This window comes from Grammomys surdaster, unplaced genomic scaffold (genome assembly GCF_004785775.1).
Source record: "Grammomys surdaster isolate TR1022 unplaced genomic scaffold, NIH_TR_1.0 65, whole genome shotgun sequence".
Classification (NCBI taxonomy): Eukaryota; Metazoa; Chordata; class Mammalia; order Rodentia; family Muridae; genus Grammomys; species Grammomys surdaster.
In genome coordinates, this window is record NW_021604567.1 from 21,197,707 (window position 1) to 21,216,688 (window position 18,982).

At 34.5% G+C, this 18,982-nt stretch overlaps 1 protein-coding gene across 2 annotated transcripts in view; it reads right to left on the reverse strand.

Moving 5' to 3' along the window:
• The window catches only part of Fgf14 (fibroblast growth factor 14), a 582,093-nt gene that overhangs the window by 205,278 nt on the left and 357,833 nt on the right, over nt 1-18,982 (reverse strand). The gene's annotated exons all lie outside the window — the stretch shown is intronic.

Here is an 18,982-nt window from a genome sequence, read left to right on the forward strand (position 1 = left end):
CTCTCTCTCTCTCTCTCTCTCTCTCTCTCTCTCTCTCTCTCTCTCTCGTGTGTGTGTGTGTGTGTGTGTGTGTGTGTGTGTGTGTGTGTGTTGGGAGCTTCAGAAACATTGTAATTTCAGGCAGACAGCATCACAGGTGTCCTAAATAAACAAACTTCAGGTTACTCAGAGAAATCCACTCCAACTTTGTTTTTGCTCACCCCTACCTACATCCCTCTGGATCTTTATGTCTTATTCTCTGTTCTTTCTTTTGAAGTCCACAGAAATCTGAACATGACTTACAGAGATAACAGGAACACATGCTTCAAAGATACCTTTGGCTATGAGTTGGAAATGGTAGTCATTTTGTTTTTCTGATTTTCTTTCATATATACATTTCATGCCTACTTAAAACATCTGAAATCACAGACATATCAATCAAGGGATCTCTCCCAGCTAACGGGGAGAAACTACTCAAAGCTTTTCATCAAGATGCCTCATAGATGCGGTTAACTATGCTAAAGCAGCTTGACTACATTTAGTTATGTTCTTTTTTCCATGAAATGAGCTTAGTAATGCTCTCAAGACAATTTAATTCTGGCAGGACAAGCTTCAGACTAATTTATGTCAGGAATATTTTACTATACACAACAAAGTTTAGAATTTAGTTGTACTCATGTAATAGTCAGGGCAGACACCCAGAGGGGTGTTAATTTCATGACTCTCCAGGTCTACTTTTCATGATTGTCTAGCCTTTTAAAACATTTAAAAATTTTGTTTTTGCATTTTAAAAGATTGTTCTGATCCTTTGTCACTACATTCATGCTTACCAATGAGATCTCAGCTATTCTGCCTCTGAGGATCATATTTCTAGTTCGAAACATTCCCAGCCTCTCCTGCTCAGAGCTTCCCACTATAATACCTCTACCTTCCTGGGCCTGACAAATCTATGAGCATAGTTCAATTCTTTCTGCCACTGCTAGGAGGAAGAAAATAATGATAGTTAAAATGCTGGATTAAGATCCCTATGAGTCTCCACCTACACGTAAACCTACAGGATTTTAATCCTATTTCCCTTCCTTATCTTAGGAAATAGAATTTACTTTTCAAAAGACATATAAAGCAATAGGACCTTAACAGATAAATATTTGAAATAGATATTCTCTTAGATATAGTGCTCATACTATCTGATTAATAACAGAGGCCCAAAAGGAAGTAACAGCTTGGGGGAAATTTTCAGACCATGAGCTGGAATATATTGGATGTGAAAGAAAGTGGAGATGTCACTGTTCCAACAGATTTCCTAATATTGCTAATAAAATAAATAACATGAGAAAGGGAGAAAATTAGAAAATGTAACCCAAACACAAATCTTCTGTTTCATCAATAATAATGAGGCTGAATATAAAATCAAATCTCATTATCTAATCACAAAAATAATTATTGAGAGACTTTTTTCTATTTAAAATTACTAAAAGCTAATAAAAGTTTTAATCTTAATATAAAAGTCCAGACATCCTAATATGAATTTTGTGTGACTACTCACGTGTGTACGTATAAGTTATGCCTTTAAGAAAAAGAAAAATCATAAACAAGACTGAGCCTTTCTTAGGTCATTCTGACAAGAATGCCTTCCTTACCCATCATGGAATTTGCATTATCAAAAGCAATGTACTGATGTCTTAGGTTGTCAAGACTCTGCAGAACCTTACCAGTCCTTGGCTTGCCAGCCTGTTAATTAAATAACTCTATCTGGGGGTCCATTTTCAGTTTCAAGCCATGTATGTTGGCTGCCAACATGTTGATGTTGTTAAAGACAAGCTTTAACACGATGGGCAGGAATAAAATTATTCCCAGGGAAAAACAGGGCTTGCATGATCATGCTATATATGCCATTCTTGAGGCTTGACCAAAATAGAAATACTGACCTCAGGCCATGGGTAAATTAATCAACAGTATCTGCAGCATTCTTTAAATTCAAAAGCTCACTATGCAAAGTTAAAACATCCAGAGAGGTATTACAATTATTACAAATACCATGCAAGTGTCTTTAAACTTTTTCCTAATTATAATGACTAGCACTGTAAATTTTAGAACTAATACAAATCCAATGGTATTTGTCATGACACTTGAGATGGCTATTTTCTCTTAAACTCTGAATCTCCTTCCAATAATTTGAATAGGATAAAGAACATCAATCCATTGTTCCAAATGCCTATCTAAATCCTCTTGTTTATGAAATGAAAAAGGGGGAGAGGCGGAGAGCTTTTGGGGCTGCTGGCAAGAATCTGACATGTGCCAAGGACAAAGAAATGGGCTGCTTGGCAAGAATCTGACATTGGCCAAGGACAAGGAATTGAACTTCAGGCAGGAATCTGACATTAGGCCAGAACAAAGAAGTAATTTCAGGCAGGAACCAAGAAAGTAGGCTTTAGGCATGAAAATGACTTTGGGCTAGGACAGGGAAATAGGCTCAGATAAGCCCTTAGAAACAGCGATCATGGGAGTGTTCATGGAATTGTGTTTAATACCTTACTTGTTCTTTGATTATTTGTGTTTATTGTCTTTCTTGTTCCTTGACTATTTGCATCTATTGTATTGCTAGATCCTCAACCTAGAACTGACCTTAATATGTGCATGTAATTACAGTGGTATGAAAGCAAAAAGGAGGAGTGGGGATAAGATAGGGGGTTCTAGGGAAGGAAAATGGGGAAAGGGGATGACATCTAAAATGTAAATAAATAAAATGTTGAATAAAAAATGGAAAAAATGACTATGCCTACTTTATACCAAAACATAATCTGTTGAGAATAAAAATAATTAAGACAAGAAAGAAAAAAAGGAAGAAAGAAAGAAAGAAAGAAAGAAAGAAAGAAAGAGAGAGAGAGAGAGAGAGAGAGAGAGAGAAAGGGAGAAAGAAAGAAAGAAGGAAACAGCAAAACTAGACTGGATAGATGGCTCAGTGGTTAAGAGCACTGTCTGCTCTTCTAGAGGTCCTGAGTTCAATTCCCAGTAACTTCATAGTGGCTTACTACCATCTCTAATGATATCTTCTGGTGTGTCTGAAGACAGCAACAGAGTACTTACATACATAAAATAAATAAATCTAAAAGAAAAGAGAAAGGAAGAGAAAAGAAGAAAAGAAAAGAAAAGAAAAAGAGAAAAGAAAAGAAAAAGATCACCATGAAACTTAGCTCCATTTTTTAAAAATTTTAAGCATTTAAGATTCTGAATTGAAATCTTAATCTGTTGTATTACAGTATCTTTCCCCGTTTAAAATGAGGACTTTAAGTGATGATCTGGTCCAACAACCTAATCTTACTGATCTACAAATTTAAGTGTACAGAATGATTAATTTGCTTAAGTCACAAAGCTAACTGGAAGCAGACACAAGCCTAAGATTCACATTTGATGTCCTGGTTGTATGCACACTTCTGTGTCCCAACTGCACACTTCCAACACGACTTTAGTTGCACTAAGGTAGAATGGCCATTGTAACCTTCCTAGAGTGCTTTATAGGGTTATATTTTTCTAAACCTACTTTATTTAGGGTCCTAGAATGCTCCAATCTCTCTTCTAGACCAGCAACCAGAGGTAGGGAAAGATTTATAAGAAAAGGGGGTTGTGAACTTGTTTAAACCTTGAAGACCTAGGAGCAATTTTTTCTTTGTTGTCAGGGTCCAGTAGTCCAGGCCTATAGAAAACACCAAACATAAGCCAGTAGTAGTGGCTCAATCTAGCAGTAATTGCAAGGCTCTGCCTACTCAGCATGAAGCAGCAAGAATCAGATGGAATACCATAAGAAGTTCTTTGGCAGAATTCTCTCTATGAAGTGAAGACCAGTAAAGATCAGCAAAGATCAGTGAAGTGTTGCAAGGACAATAAAGATCAGCAAGGTATAGGGATGCATGAGTGTCCTTTTGCTGTCTATGGGATTCTACTTATACAGTTTTTAAATATCACGTGCCTCCTTAAGTGTCTGCTCCAGCAAAACACTCTTATATGTCTGTTTCAGGAAAACATCCTCTCACAAGACAGCTTCCAGAGAAACATCACATGACAAGTGAGTGGTCAAAAATCAAACCAAACCAACCAAACAAACAAAAACAAAAATACATTTCAGTGTTTCTATGACTTTTCCTATGATGAAATACACATATGTATCCATGTTATTCTTAAACAATTTCAGGTGGTGAATTATTGAGTCTAATATGTACAAAGCAATCTTCTCTCAATCAATATAGTCATGACACACATCTTGTTTCTATATCTTCCATTTGCTCATCCATTCATTAATTCATTCTGTTATACAGTATATGAGCACTGCTTCATCATCCCTGAGCTAAGTATTCAAAGAATAATAAGAAAAGAATGGAGAGGATATAAACATAGTATGGTTAGACGAAGCATCAAAGGGGCAGCCTATGAAAAATGACACATCTCCCTGCTGCAGCCAAGAAAAGATCTCAGGGAAACAATGCCATATGAAGCTAAGATTCAATAGATTAGAGGAAGTTGCCAGGTAGACAATGGAACACAGAAACTTCAAGTAGAAATATCAAGAAAAGGAAATCCCAAATTATAACATACACAGCTTTCTAACATAAAAATAATAAGCTTGTAATAATTCATGTAACACCTACCAATGTTCTTATATAAGTTAGCAATGAGATTCTTACTTTACTACTATTTTCTTATTATCCAACTATTCTCAGAATGATTTTTCATTATAAGTTTTTCTGTTAATATTTGAAATATCATAATTTCATGTAAACACACAAGATATAATCCATAAGTTTTAAGTATAATTACATATGTAAACAAAATAAGGGTGGGAGAGAAATATAAATAATGTTTATCAGTGGATAGTAAACTATAGCTTTACTGTCATTTGCATACTTCCACTGATTCTTTAAAGGAACATATGTTACCTATGTAATCACAAATGTCGACCTTTTAAAAAAAAGATGTTGATCTAGCAGGAACTGAAGAGGGTAACTTGCATAAAGAGCACTCACCAGTGAGCCGTGCATACTCATAGCTGATAAGAAATCCTAAATTTTATATAATAGTATTACCCACTTAATGTGAGGCAGTATTTCATTTATATGATTTAAAGGCTTTGCACTGAGATTTCTCAAGCATTAGAATTTGTCATTTACCCACTCTGCCTTCACAGGGCTAAAAAGAATTGTTTCAATGAAATAGTTTTTTAAAAATAAATAAAAGGAGGAGACAACAAGATAATTTTATCCTTAAATACTTAAAAAAGTCAAAGTTGGAATTAGCTGAGAGAACCTTTAGCCTGGCTGTGTATGAATATGAGTAATATAATTCATTAGTTGGGAATATTTACAAGGTCTCCTATCAGAAAAAGCAAAATTAATTTTCTGTAATAAAATATTACTCTCCATATAGTTGTACTTCAACTCCTAGGTAAACAAGTTCTATTTTATTTCTGTCACACTTATGTCATCATATTCTTCTACAAATGCTTCATTGATAAATATAGAAATAAACCTATATTTCTGTGATAGTTTGTTTTGATAATATTCCTTGTATAGTTAGAAAAGCATTTGGTAATTAGGCTTCATCTTAGAGTGAAGGAGATACTTGCTGAGTGTTCCTCCTCCTTCCCTGAATGGTTAATGACAAACAGGACTTTACTAACTTCATAGAAACAAAGTATTTTATATGACAGTAATATTTATATTTGGCATAAATTGAAATACATATGCACAGAAAATTAAGCCAGTATGGCTAAACTCCATGAGTCTGTCAAGGGCAATAACAGTAGCATCTATATAGAAGCCCAGATACTTGTCTGTTAAAGTCACAGTAATAGTTTCTGCTTTGTTTCAGAAGATGAATGAAGACTGGCCAGGCTGCCACTTGAAGACTCCAGGGACTTAACACCAGAAAAAATCACCCCTCCTCTTTTTCAGATGGTTTGAGTTATATATTTACTTTTACAGAATTTGGCTCAATCTTTGATTTTCCAGAATTTTTGCACACCTTAAAATGGCCTTTAGAATATAATATTTCTTCATTATCCAAATGGAAACCTTTAAATATATTTTTTTTATAAAAATATACTATTTATTTCTAAACTTCTAGTTTCTTAGACCTTTGATCTCTCATATTGAACTACCCCTAAGACCTGTCATCAAGTACACACAAAATCTGCTAGTCTTTCCCACCAGTCTCTGGCATCTAAATAAGTGTACTGATTTATGTATCTAGCATATTTTATTTTAAAGTGTTTCTTCTATTTATATCTAAAGACTTGTTTGTTGAAAAGCAGTCTTCCCAGTTTCACTAGCGTAAATGTCCTACATTTTATGTGGACTGCATTTCTTGACTATATCCAAAAGCCATGTAGGAGCAGGCAACCTGTGCAATATTGGCTTCTACAAGTACACTTTATAATATCTAATGATATATTTCTCATCATTTGTCCTCATCATTTACAAATGTGTACATATACATCCAGGCCAAGAAACAACACACTTTAATTTCACAATTAGTTTTGATTAAACCCATTGGTAGAACATAAAGATATTAACTCCCATGTATAAGTCAGCTAATGTTCTGAAGTGATGACTTTTTTAATCAACAAAAATAATGGGAGACTAAAACTCACTTTAAATACTTATTAGTTCCAAACATAATTATAGTCATCACTATTGGCAAGAAGACTTTGATTACACCAGCAATTTATAAGATGAAAGACCTTGAACTAGTGAATAAATATGGTTGTGACATGAGAAAATATTTCTAGTGGCAGAGGCCCTCAAAACTCAAGAGAAGAAAATAAGCCATATGCCCCCCAACAAGTCAGTGCACGCATATCCATATGCAGTGATACTATTTTATTAAATATTTTATTTATTTACAATTCAGAAACACTGGAATATAAAATACCAAGAATATAACTCATAAACATTAATTTAAACAGTTATGAAGACATAGAGATGAGGATACGGTTCAAAAAGAATCAAAATGGAAGTTGGTGTTGAAAATAACATTTGCTAACCTTAATAATAATCACAGGATATACACACTTTTTACAAATTGATGCTGACGTATCAATAAGTTCCATTTTACTTTACTGTATTTAATCCCAGAAATTATAGTGAGAAGAAAGATTATGATCTCAAATAACCACCATGCTAAAGGCATCAAATCAAATTTCCCTGTTGATCTGTGCACAGCTTCAGCACAAGAAAATGATCTGAGGTCATGATTTCCACTCTAAGCACCTTAATTATCTGCTGAGAAGCCACTCTGATAGTTCGTAGAATCTAGGAAAATGCAACATCCTGCCATAGAGAGCTCCCATCTTGGATATGCTAGAAAGGAAGTTTGATTCAGGTTGCTTGTTTTTATTTATTTGTTTTGTTAGCTTTAAAAAAGATTATCTTTCAAGTAAAGAGTATTTAATAAGAGACCTTCCTTTTAGTATATTTTAAATTGAATAAAATAGTATTGTTATTTCTAGGCATAACTGTAGACTGTTGATTTCTCGGACTTGTTCTTTTTGTCTAACTTTTTATATTCACAAATATCCAAATGAAGATTATGAAGTTATGCCTACAGCACACTCAAGTAAAATGAAAGGATAACAGAACAAAATTATTTCGAAGAATATATTTTAATCAAATATTTCACATCAAAGTTGAAATAATTGAGGCAGATTAACAGTTCATAAATTAGGGTTAGGACTGTTGTGAGTGAACTGAGGAGAAGCACCTTCACTTATACTCTTCAAGGAAACACCTGAAATACAAGGGCCTGTCAAATCCTATGCAATGCTTATCAGCCAAACAAGGCTCATATTCTACCAACAGTCCCACTGTATGCCTCTTGATTCCCATTCTCCAACTGACTCCACTCTAAACCTCAACAAACTTATACAAAACAGAACAAAACACACACAGAGGCATCCTATTTACCCATAAAACTGTATCTTTTATCCACAAAAACTTCTAAGTCAGTAGTTCTCAACCTTTGTAACGTTGTGGCCCTTTAAAACAGTTCCTCATGTTGAAGTTACCTCCTAGTCATAAAATTGTTTTTGTTGCTACTTTATAACTTTAATTATGATAATGTTATAAATCATAATATAAATAGTTTTGGATATATAGGTTTACCAAAGGGATCACAACCCACAGGTTCTAAGTAGTTATGCAGCTACTATGGCCTAAGGATATGTTTATTGCATTGTAGATTTCCCTACTCAGGTAAGATATCTTTAATTTTTAGCAAGAGATTGTAAACATAGTATTAATCTCAAAAGAGGAATTATGAATGGCCCTGTGGCAGATCACAAGTAGGGGAACATTGAAAGTGTTAATTTCAGACCTGAAATATATACATAATCTACCATCTATTCAGTGCCAGACATAGAAGTAGGTTTTCAGCACATCTCGTCCAAAAGTTTCAGACTGGGGAGAGAGGCTGTTTGGCAGGTCAATACCTGAAATTCACACCCTGGGCACTCAGTATATCTGTCTTGTTTTTCAGACTTTAAAGTCAGCTGCCTTTTTAGTTCACTGTCATATTCCCAATACTTATCATGTGCTATAAATCTAAATAACTGTAAAAAGACAATGGAAGATTAAATGAGTGACAGAGCATAATAGTAAAACAGAGGCTACAAAGCCCCAATTTACCCTCTAGTAGACATCTGTAAAATATATATATATATATATATATATATATATATATATATGCATATATATATGCATATATATATTTACAGATATCTCTATATATACTCTTTTTCAAAAGAAAAAAAAACAATGAATTCATAGGAGCAAATCATTTTAAAAATGTCAGACTGAAGGGAGAACTTGAAACACCAGCAGAAAGAAGTCTTATATTTTATGAAAATCATATCTCTAATAAATGTGCATAAAGTATGGTACTTTATAATTGGTTACAGCACTTCTGATCCTGCCTACCTATGAAAGGTATATAAGAATTAGTGAAATCTACTGTTATTATGGGTAACATTCTCTCTCTACATCCGCTGTTTGCATTAATGGAATCTACTTGAAATAATGATTGGGTTAGTAGATTCCTTCTCATTTTGTCATTAGTATACAAGCTACCTGTTGAATTATACAGACTAATTATATTCTCTCTTAAATCTCTCTGATCTACATGTTGACCTCCTAGAGCTATTGCCTCCAAATATGTTCTAGTTGGAGATAGAGTAAGTTCAAATGAGGCTGTTTCAATGGCCATAATTTAATTTTACTAATATCTAGATTAGGAGAAGACACAAGACACAAGAGAGACACTAGTGATGCTTCCACATAGAGGAAACTACATGGAAAACAGGAAGGCAACAGAAATCCATAAGCTGAAGAGATGAACCTTGGAGGAAACTAGTCCTGAAAATACCATTAATATTGACCTTCTAGCTATTTAACATATGAGAAAATCAATTTTTATTTGTTAACCTACTTAGTTTCTCATATTTTATCAAATCAAGTTGAGTAAAGTAATACATTATTTAATACTGAACTTGTCTTTTTGCTAAAACAATGTCATTTTTAAAAAATCTGCCTTTATGCTTAAAACACCATTCAGGTAAGCCATTGCTTCCTACAGGTTCACATTAAAAAATAAACAAGCAAAAACCACAAAACAAAACAAACAAACAACACAAAAAATTCAATGAGGCCAATTCCCTGAAGGATGAGTCCCACATTGTGCTGCTGTGTGGATACTTGTGGGTATAACTAGAGATAACTCTCTAAACTTCTGCTGACAAATTCATGTTTGGTCTTGGAGACTAAACCCACAGTAAATATGAAGTTGCTACCCCTTGCAAGTAGAGAGCAATGCTCATCATCTTCTTATAATACAAGAAAGAATTTCATAGACACAGAAAGGCCTTGCACATATATGGCTTCTCTTTTCCTCAAACTAGGAAATGTAATTAAGGTGAATGTCTAAAGAAAGCATCTTCATGAGATTAGTATTTATAATTATTCCCTCTGCGTTTATATCTTGGGTTCTAAGTAGAGAGGAATATAGAAAGAATATTAATTTTATTTGTAATGAAAATTGCTTAAAATTCCATGGTGCTGCATTTGCCCTAATAAAAATCCAGGTCAAAGAGAAATTTTCAAACTTGTTAAGCTGGTATTCAGATCTAGATATACAGTTCAATGACAGAATTTTCCTAGCATACACAAAGCCCTGGCATCCCTCCATTAAACAAAGAAACAAATATAGTGTCTTCTAAACATTTCTCAGTTAATAAGAATGAAATCATTTGTTTTCTTCTCAAATTGATCCCTTTAGAGTGCCAAAACAGTGTCTTCTTTAGATGAAATTGCTACACTGATGTGTATATTGTCTTTAATTTTCATTATGTAATCTAATAAACATACAAAACAGCATCTTTGTTCCCCCAAATATTCTGTGACTCCTTCAAGGAAACTGATAAGACATAAATAATCAGCCTGATTCTTCAGGGTAAAATAAAAATACCTTCAACAGAATACATATTTCATCAGGGGCCAGGAGTGATTTGGATGCCCAGAGGAACTTCAGCAATGCCTGAAGACTTGGTTTGGTTATCAGAAATGAGAGCAGAGGGTGGGGTGGTGTTACTGGCGACTAGTGGGCAGAGGCCTGAGATGCCACTGAACCTTATACATAACAATGCACAGGCCTTTCTCCAGCAAAGAATATTTAACTCAAAATGGAGAATTAAGCTAGAGATATCCTACCTTGATAGCATACTGAGATCAAGGTTGGTAAAATAGTGTGCGATGAATGAATTGAAACCTGCAACGTTTCAGGTTTTCTGCTGTTCCCTAACTCTTCTTATGTTCTAATTTTGAGTTGTATTTGTGTTCTGTCTTAAGCCTCTTATTTCCTGATTGTAAGTGGCATGGTTTCTCCAACTCTCCTGAAAATTGATTTAAATGTATCAACAGGATCATTAGACACAATTATTTATATGATGATTATAAATGCCTTTGGTCAGCTGTAACTTTTTAAATCCCTATTTAGTTTTTGCCTGCATATTCTTGGTCCTAGGAGTTGAAACACACCCTTTTTCCCTGATCATAAACACACTCCATTTTGAGTCAGCTTGAAAAACAAAGTTCTAGTTAGGAAGATTGGTTAGTCAGAATTCTGAGATGTACACTTGAGCATGGTTTGCTTTGCATCTTTAACACTAAACCTTGTAATAATAGAATCATACAGGCTTTCCTCCTCTTCCTGTCTTTAGTCCACAGGATGCAAATGCTGATCTACTTTGTATAACATCATTATCCATGAAAAACACTCCTGTTAGGCATAGGATATAATGCATCTAGCTTCATTATTTGTATTTTGTCTAGCCTTTTAGAAACAAAACTTGGGAATAAAAGCCTACAAAATTTTCCTTTTATAATAAAAGGCATCAGGTAAATGGAAGTTGATGAAAGTGTTAGAACCAGATGATTCAAAAGGGATGGGGCAGAGAGAAAAAAAAGTGGTTTGGAGGTAAAATGGAACTTTACAGAGAAATGAGTACTGCAGCTAGATCAAGATCATTCAAATAATTCCAGAATATGCAGATATTTTTGCTTATTATTCTTCAACTTAGCAAATAAGCCTTGGCCAATCTGTGGACCTGCAAAGCAGACAACTTGAATCACCTCCATGAGAGTCTGTCAAAGCAGTACCTAGAAGGCATGCTTACTTATACAAGCATCGCCAAAATAGATGGGCTTTTATACTTACATCTAGGGGAGTATTTTTAAAGGGTAATTGGCTGGTATTCCAAATAAGATCACCTCTTCCTCTGGAAACACCTGAGAGGCAGTGGTGGAAGAGGAAGGAAGATGGGTAGAGGCACTCAGTGTAGCCATGATTTTCTAGTAGGACACACAGAGAGAAAACATTTCCCAGCTCATTTCTCCTTTTCAAGGTGAAATGGAAGCACTGCAGGGAGGCAGGGTGGCCTACTTTCCATTCTTCAGACATGAAACGCCTGTGCAGTCTTGAAGCAATTTTGTAAAAATTTGCTTTTGACTCTCTGTAATGTTTTCTGTCATTCAAATTCCTTCTCCAATCCCACCTCTTCAGAGAGCCATTTCTTGCCCAGTCAGTCTAAAGCAGCTGTCAATCTAAAGTAACTGCCTCAGATATTTCATATCCTCTTTATCTTCTCAGATTGTTTTTCCTCATGACATTCCTTCTTGATTTTTGTCTTTATATATCTAATGCATATATATTTATCCACAACATTAGAAAGCAAATTCCCTAAGAGTGGAAGCCCAAGTATTTGACACCTATAAAATTCAATAAATATTTGTTAAAAGAAAAAGTAAGTACATAAGAAGGTCTAAAAATGAAAGGTGCAAGTAGAGAGATCTGGAGGACAGAGATTGGGAACAGGAATTGTTAAGCAGTTCCAGATCTTTCAAAAAAAAAATCAGTCATCAGATGGCAAGTGCAAACTGAGCAGAGACTACTAAGTCATTTCCATATATTTACAACCTTCATCAATATGCATAGACTTCGCATATGGTGGATGCTTGCGGCTGGAGCTGTAATTACCCAAACTCAAAGCTAATCAACCCTGAAATGCCACACAAGCTTTTGACTTTCCTAACTAGAATTCTGTAACTAGAATAAATAGCTACATGTGGATTTCAAAAAAATTATATGAACATAATAAGATAGTTTCACCCATGTAGGCCCCTTTGTTTCTTTTCCATGTCAGGGAAACTGCAGCCTTTGCATTGAACAAGCACAGACTTCGCAAGAGTTAAAGAAAATTGTTATCCATTTTAGCAAGTCTCTGGACAGTTAAATTTGCAGGGCCCTCTGCTGCCTGCTTTTGGCATTGAAACTAGCAAGCTTTTCTAAGGCATAAGAAATCCTGGAGAAACCATTTCTAGCTAAGGCCAAATGCTTTAGAAATGCCAATAGAAAATAATAAATTCTTAGATAACAGAAAAGTGCTTCTATGATCTAATAAATTAAAATATTCTCAAATTTTTTTTAATAAATCCAGGGTAAAAATCCTAACTCTATTCTAGTAATCTATTCTTCTCTCAAACCTGTGATGACTGTTTTTTAAAACAATTCTACAGAAATGTTGGTGGATTAATATTTGAAATAATGAAAAAACTAACCTATTATATCATTCTATGGTGATCATGAATTTTATGTGATATCAATAATTAAAAATTCTCTGTATGAAAGTATGCTTTTAATATCTTAAACATCAATTATTTTATAATAGGAACTATCACTATATTACATTCAGAGTTTCTAGAGATACATTGGTTATTCATAAGTAACAAATTGATTAAATGAGCATTGCTTTAATCCATAGTAGTGTGCTCCAAATGACATGTTTTAAAACTCCCTGAAAATGCTTCCAGGTGAAGATTAATGTTTATGCCACACAGAGCAGTGAGAGGAAAGTGGTGCAATTATCTGATTGGACAGTAGTGGCCACTGTTACTCTAGTTATTACGATAGAAAAGAATGGAAAGTCTGCTTCATGTCTCGAGAAATGCCTGCTCTTTATTATCTTAAGTAGAACAGACATCAGTAATATATACAACTTTACTGGAGAAGCGGACTTTAAAAATAATGTCAATATGACTGTTGGAAGGCAAAGGATTATTAACAGATTATATTTATATCTTGAGATACATTGCTATTTGAATTTTTCCAGTATATAGAAAATAGTGGATGAACTGTCAAACATGAGCTTGGAGTATCGAAATGTATGCAAACTTTCTGTCTGTGATATTTGATGGGCAAAAATTTTAATTGGCTTCCTGTGGCGCTTACTGTTCACATTTCCTACTTTCTTTTAATTACCCAGCTACAAGATGAGAGAGTAAATTTTTTAAATTGTAAGCATTCCACCCTACTGTCCAATGATATCTGAAGATTGATTTCAAGTAACCATTCTGAATATGAGGGATTCTAAAAAATGGCAAACCCCATCTTTAGCCATCAATCATTCCATGCAGCTTCTCTTTGCCAGCTACAAGAAGCTGCTGCACTGTTAGAGAATGGGAATCACTGCAGGTTGAAAGAATACTACAGCACTACTGTGAAGTGCTCTATAGTAGAGTTCCCTGGACAAACAACATTCAGTCACCAGCAGATGCCATCATTCGTGGCTGTTCAGATGCTGCTAAATTGTCTGAAGGTTAACTTTACAAATTATTACAGCTACTGAATTATTATATATTATATCTGAAAAGAATTCTCTAGTGACAGAGTTTTAGATTATATATATCAATTTCTGACATAGAACACTCTTAGAAATTATTCTCCTTTAAAATGAATTGCCTTTAAAAATTAAAGTAACAGGAAAAGACAGTAAAAATAATAGTATGTAAGAGGTGAATTAATGATAGAAAATTTTAAATAGGAGAATCCTTTCAGAGCAATTAAAGAAAATTAGTTCAAATGCAATACTGAACTCAATTTAAAGAAAAAAAGAAAATTTTGATAAAATAAATGACGCCCAAGCACAGTGACTATTGTTATTTTCACCATCCTTTTGTCACATATTAACTTTAGAGATGTATCCAAGAGATTTCTCCACATGTGCAAAATGTTTATCAAGGTTACCCAATAAAAGAGAAGATAAAGCAAAGGCATTTTTGGAAAACACACCACATATATTATTACTGAACTTTATCCTTTAATAATTGTAAAATCAGCAATGCAAGTGCATTGAAAATATCACAGTTCTCATTGCTCAGCAAATACAATGCCAACTGTTTAACAGTTCCACAAGAACTAAAAAGGAGGGGAAAGAGGAAAGGAACAGAGATACAGAGATAGAGATGAGAGGGAAGATCTGGGGAGAAAGCTGTCATATTTGAAATAGTTGCATAATACTTTTACTATAACAAGTAGGCTTAGAGGTCTAATGAAGCTGGCTTAATCACAAATGAAGATATTAAAATGAGCTCATTAACAAGGATATTAAATAGGTTCCCAATGCACAAGCCTCATTAATGACAAAGAAAAGTGAGAGCTGTTTTCCATTTTAAGGTGCAAACAAAAGAGGAGTTTGACACACTGTGCTTTCATCAGAGAAGGTTTTAAAACTGATGCAATAATGAAACATTCCTGGGGTAGGGCACCTGCCAGCTAATTCTCTTCTGAAGTTCTGAAATATGACTTCTGAGAAATCCTGCATTTACTTCACTTTGTATTCCAAGTGGTTTTGTTGTTGTTTTGTTTTGCTGGTTTTTGTTTGTTTTTGTTTTGTTTGTTTGTTTGTTTGTTTCAGTAAATTCAGCTCAAGTATTTGTGATGGCTTAGCAGAAATTTGAAGGGAGACCATTACTGGATCTGTCTCATGGTCCATAAGGTTCTAGTACTACCTATCCTTCCTTATTCCCTTGGTTCTTTATTTTTACATTGGGACAAACAGGTTCATGAAACTGTTGATGGACTTTGTGTTGAGGAGATTAAATTCTGGTCATGTTAAGAGTTAAGAAGGAAAATCAACACTTTATTTTCTCTCAGGAAACATTCATGCCAACACCTTAACATTTATCCTATTCTCTAATGGAACCTCTTTTCAATGTGGGCTTCAGGGATGAGCATGTTCTGATGAGGGCTGTTGAACAATGTGGCCTAGTTGCAAAATTTAATATTCTCCTTGGAGGGGCAGGGATAGCTGCTTCTATGTGCTTGCTCATTTGAGGAATTAAACAAATAATTCTTTGGTGATGACTAGGGTATTATTTAGTAAATGAATGCTGTCTAAAATTCTATTAATTTGGTATTCAACTAATAATTCAAAAGAAGCAGAAAATTGAGTCAAGGCACATTTGTACTTAGAAATGTCAGCCATTTGCTGCTGTGTCTTAGGAACTTAAAGAGTGAGTGTATTCTCTCAAACATTAACATTTTCATAAAAACATGTTAACTTAGAGAAAAGGGCCTGAAGAAGAATTAGAAAGTGATTTTAAGTTTTTTGGAGTAGTCAACAACATTTAGTGACAAGAACTCCACCCATATTGTCAGGAGAACCCTAGTTTTATTCACTGTTACAATATGTTCAAATCAAACAAATGAATTCCAGGTGCTCTATGCCACCCTGTGGCCCACTCACTTTTCTGCTCTAGAAACTCAGACCTCTTGCTTCCAGTGCAGATACTTGATGCTGTAGGGAACAGTTCCTGCCACGTGGTATATACTTGGAAAAGGATAAACAGGAGAGATTCTAAAGAAGATTTTTATTTTCTTCCTTATGAAATGCAAATCCATTACTACCCAACCTCTTTTTTATTTTTTTAGAACCTTTCTACAAGGAAGTGATCTTTGCAGCTAGGGAAGTTTATCTTGCATCTGTGAAATATATTCCTAATAAAAACAGGAAAGCTCAAGTTTCTAAATAATAAGCAAGATTTATCCAGATATCACAAATTAAAAGTGAAACAAACCTAATGTATACTAAAGACTAAATTATTAGTATGCAGCAGCTACTGTAGTACTTATAAATGACTATGTTCTTATTGACATTGTTAGTAGTCTGTCTAAACTCCACCTCCACAGTTATCTGGCAACACCCAGGTATGCTCCTCCCCACAGTTACCTGGCAACAACCAGGTAGGCGTGTCCACTATAAAAGGGCTGCCTGCCTCCTCCTCTCTCTCTTATTCTCTTACTCTCTTCCCTCTAGTTTCTCTCTTGTTCCCCTTGATCCCCCTCTACTACCCTCCTGGCTCCCCTCCCCATGCCCTGAATAAAGTCTATTCTATGCTATACCATCGTGTGGCTGGTCCCTCAGGGGGAAGAGATGTCTCGGCATGGGCCTGCTGAGACATTCCCCTTCCATCATTGGTCCCCATCCATCCTTTAAGACATACTTGGTTATTTTCTAGGTGGTTAAAAGGTTGCCTTAGTTATAACGAGAGGAGCATAACACAAGACCTTTGGGGGCAAGATGACTATTGGTTCACTGTAGTTTTTTCCTTTCGTTAGAAAAGTCCTCAGTGATTGAAGTCATGCCTTTCATTGTCTCTAGTGGCTTATCTCTACATATAGCTTGAAGTGCTTGAGAAATACCCAAATAAATTAAAATAATTGCCAAACGTAATGCCACAGTATTTAGGATCATGGAATCAGCTCCTCAGAGATACTTTCTATGTAATCACATCTCAACTCATCTTTTAATCTAAGAAAAGAAACGTTAGTTAGACAATGTCTTTGCACACAACCCACTTAGCTTTTGAGTGTTAAATTCTACTTCAATGTTTTATACTGATTATCAAACTTTTTTAAAAATTTGATCATTTAGCTATTTTCTTTTAGGAACCTGGAAGCAGCAACCAAACAGTTGTAATTGAAAAGTAAATAATGATTTTTTTTAAAAAAAGACTACTTTTGGGCTGTCAGGAAGAGAAATGGGTTTACTACAATGTTCCTATACCATTTAGAGAAAAGATAAGAGCTTTACTCTAAAACATAATATGTAAAAATATATCTTTGGGAATGAAGAATAAGAAATATATTGTAAAACACAAAAAAACTGTGTTTTTAATGTAATGCATGCTATGAAGACTGTAATAGGAAACACAGTTTAAGATTGTGTCATACAAGATCTTACAGTTTAGACTATGATTATTTTTCTCTGTATCGAGAAAAAATATAAAGTTACTTAAAGTTAATCTGGTCCAGTGCACATGTTGAACACAGCTAAGCTAACAAGATAGAGCATAACAGTGTGAGGCGGAAAGTTAGGAAAGAGTTGATGAAATTCTAAGCCAAAGTCATTCAAGGTAAGGAAACTTCTTTAGCCCCTAGTACTCAGCTATAATTTTTAAGTGAAATATTTCCAAATTTTCATCAAAATATAATTGTTTCTATACATGAGTTAGATTTTAGGTGCTTAGAAACATTAGGGACAAGGTAGAAGAATTACAGTGAGCTTATTTTCTCTTTTCTTATAGATGGGCTTCCAACCTTCCCTTTCCCCTCTGTTAATATGGAGCCTCAGTTGTTTTCAAAGTAGTAATTTTCAAGGTTTTATCACTAAAATCTAGAATTTATCTCATCTTCAAGAAATAAGTCTTAACGAGAAGCCTAGATTGAAATTCCCCTGATGAAATGGGTAACCACATCCTCACCTCAATGTATACAGCATCATTACTCATTTATCCTCACCATTGACAACAGTAAAAACCCAGACTATCCCAACTGCTTTCCATCCTTCTTACACTGATTAGTACATGGAGGAGAATACCATGCAGTGTTAAATTATTGCATCAACATAATTTTTCAACTCTGTTAATACAATAAGTTCTTTTTGTTTAATAATTTGTACTCCATATCTGTACAATACAATTTAATTTAATCTACCCTACATTTATTGGGTTCCTGTTACGTTAAATATCAAAAAAAATCACAGATTCATTTTCATTTTATCTTTAAAGATGAAATGACTGACTATGTAGGTTTGAATAACTTACTAGGGTATCTCATCCTTAGAGAAAACCCATTCGCCTGCTCCCATTGACTATTTATGAGTGACACATTGTGAAACTTTAATAGACAACATTGGTGTATCAACTGGTGTTATTACTATGTGTATCTTGCTTATTTAACTGTACTATTGAGATTCCATGGGTGCAACTTCCTATTCATGTCTAGAAGATACTCTTAAGCATCATGAGGGCTGGTCCTCTGGACTCTTCTATGATGTTCCCTATACCTTAGGTGTGGGGGTGCATTGTAATATCAATCAGGGCTGGATATCCACAAGCGTTCTCTGCAGTTTGATCTCATTAACAGTCTAGAGCCTTATTTCTCCCACAATTTCGAGTATCCTTATAATTCTGTCCCTTTCTCTTCTGTTTTCTATGTCTGTCACAAGCATCAGAAAGGAAATAGTATCAAACCAAAGCTAATTTTCTCCCAGGGGAACAGCAAATTTCAGAGGAATGATAAATGGCAGAGTGATACAACTATAGAAAAACATCTCTTTAGGTCA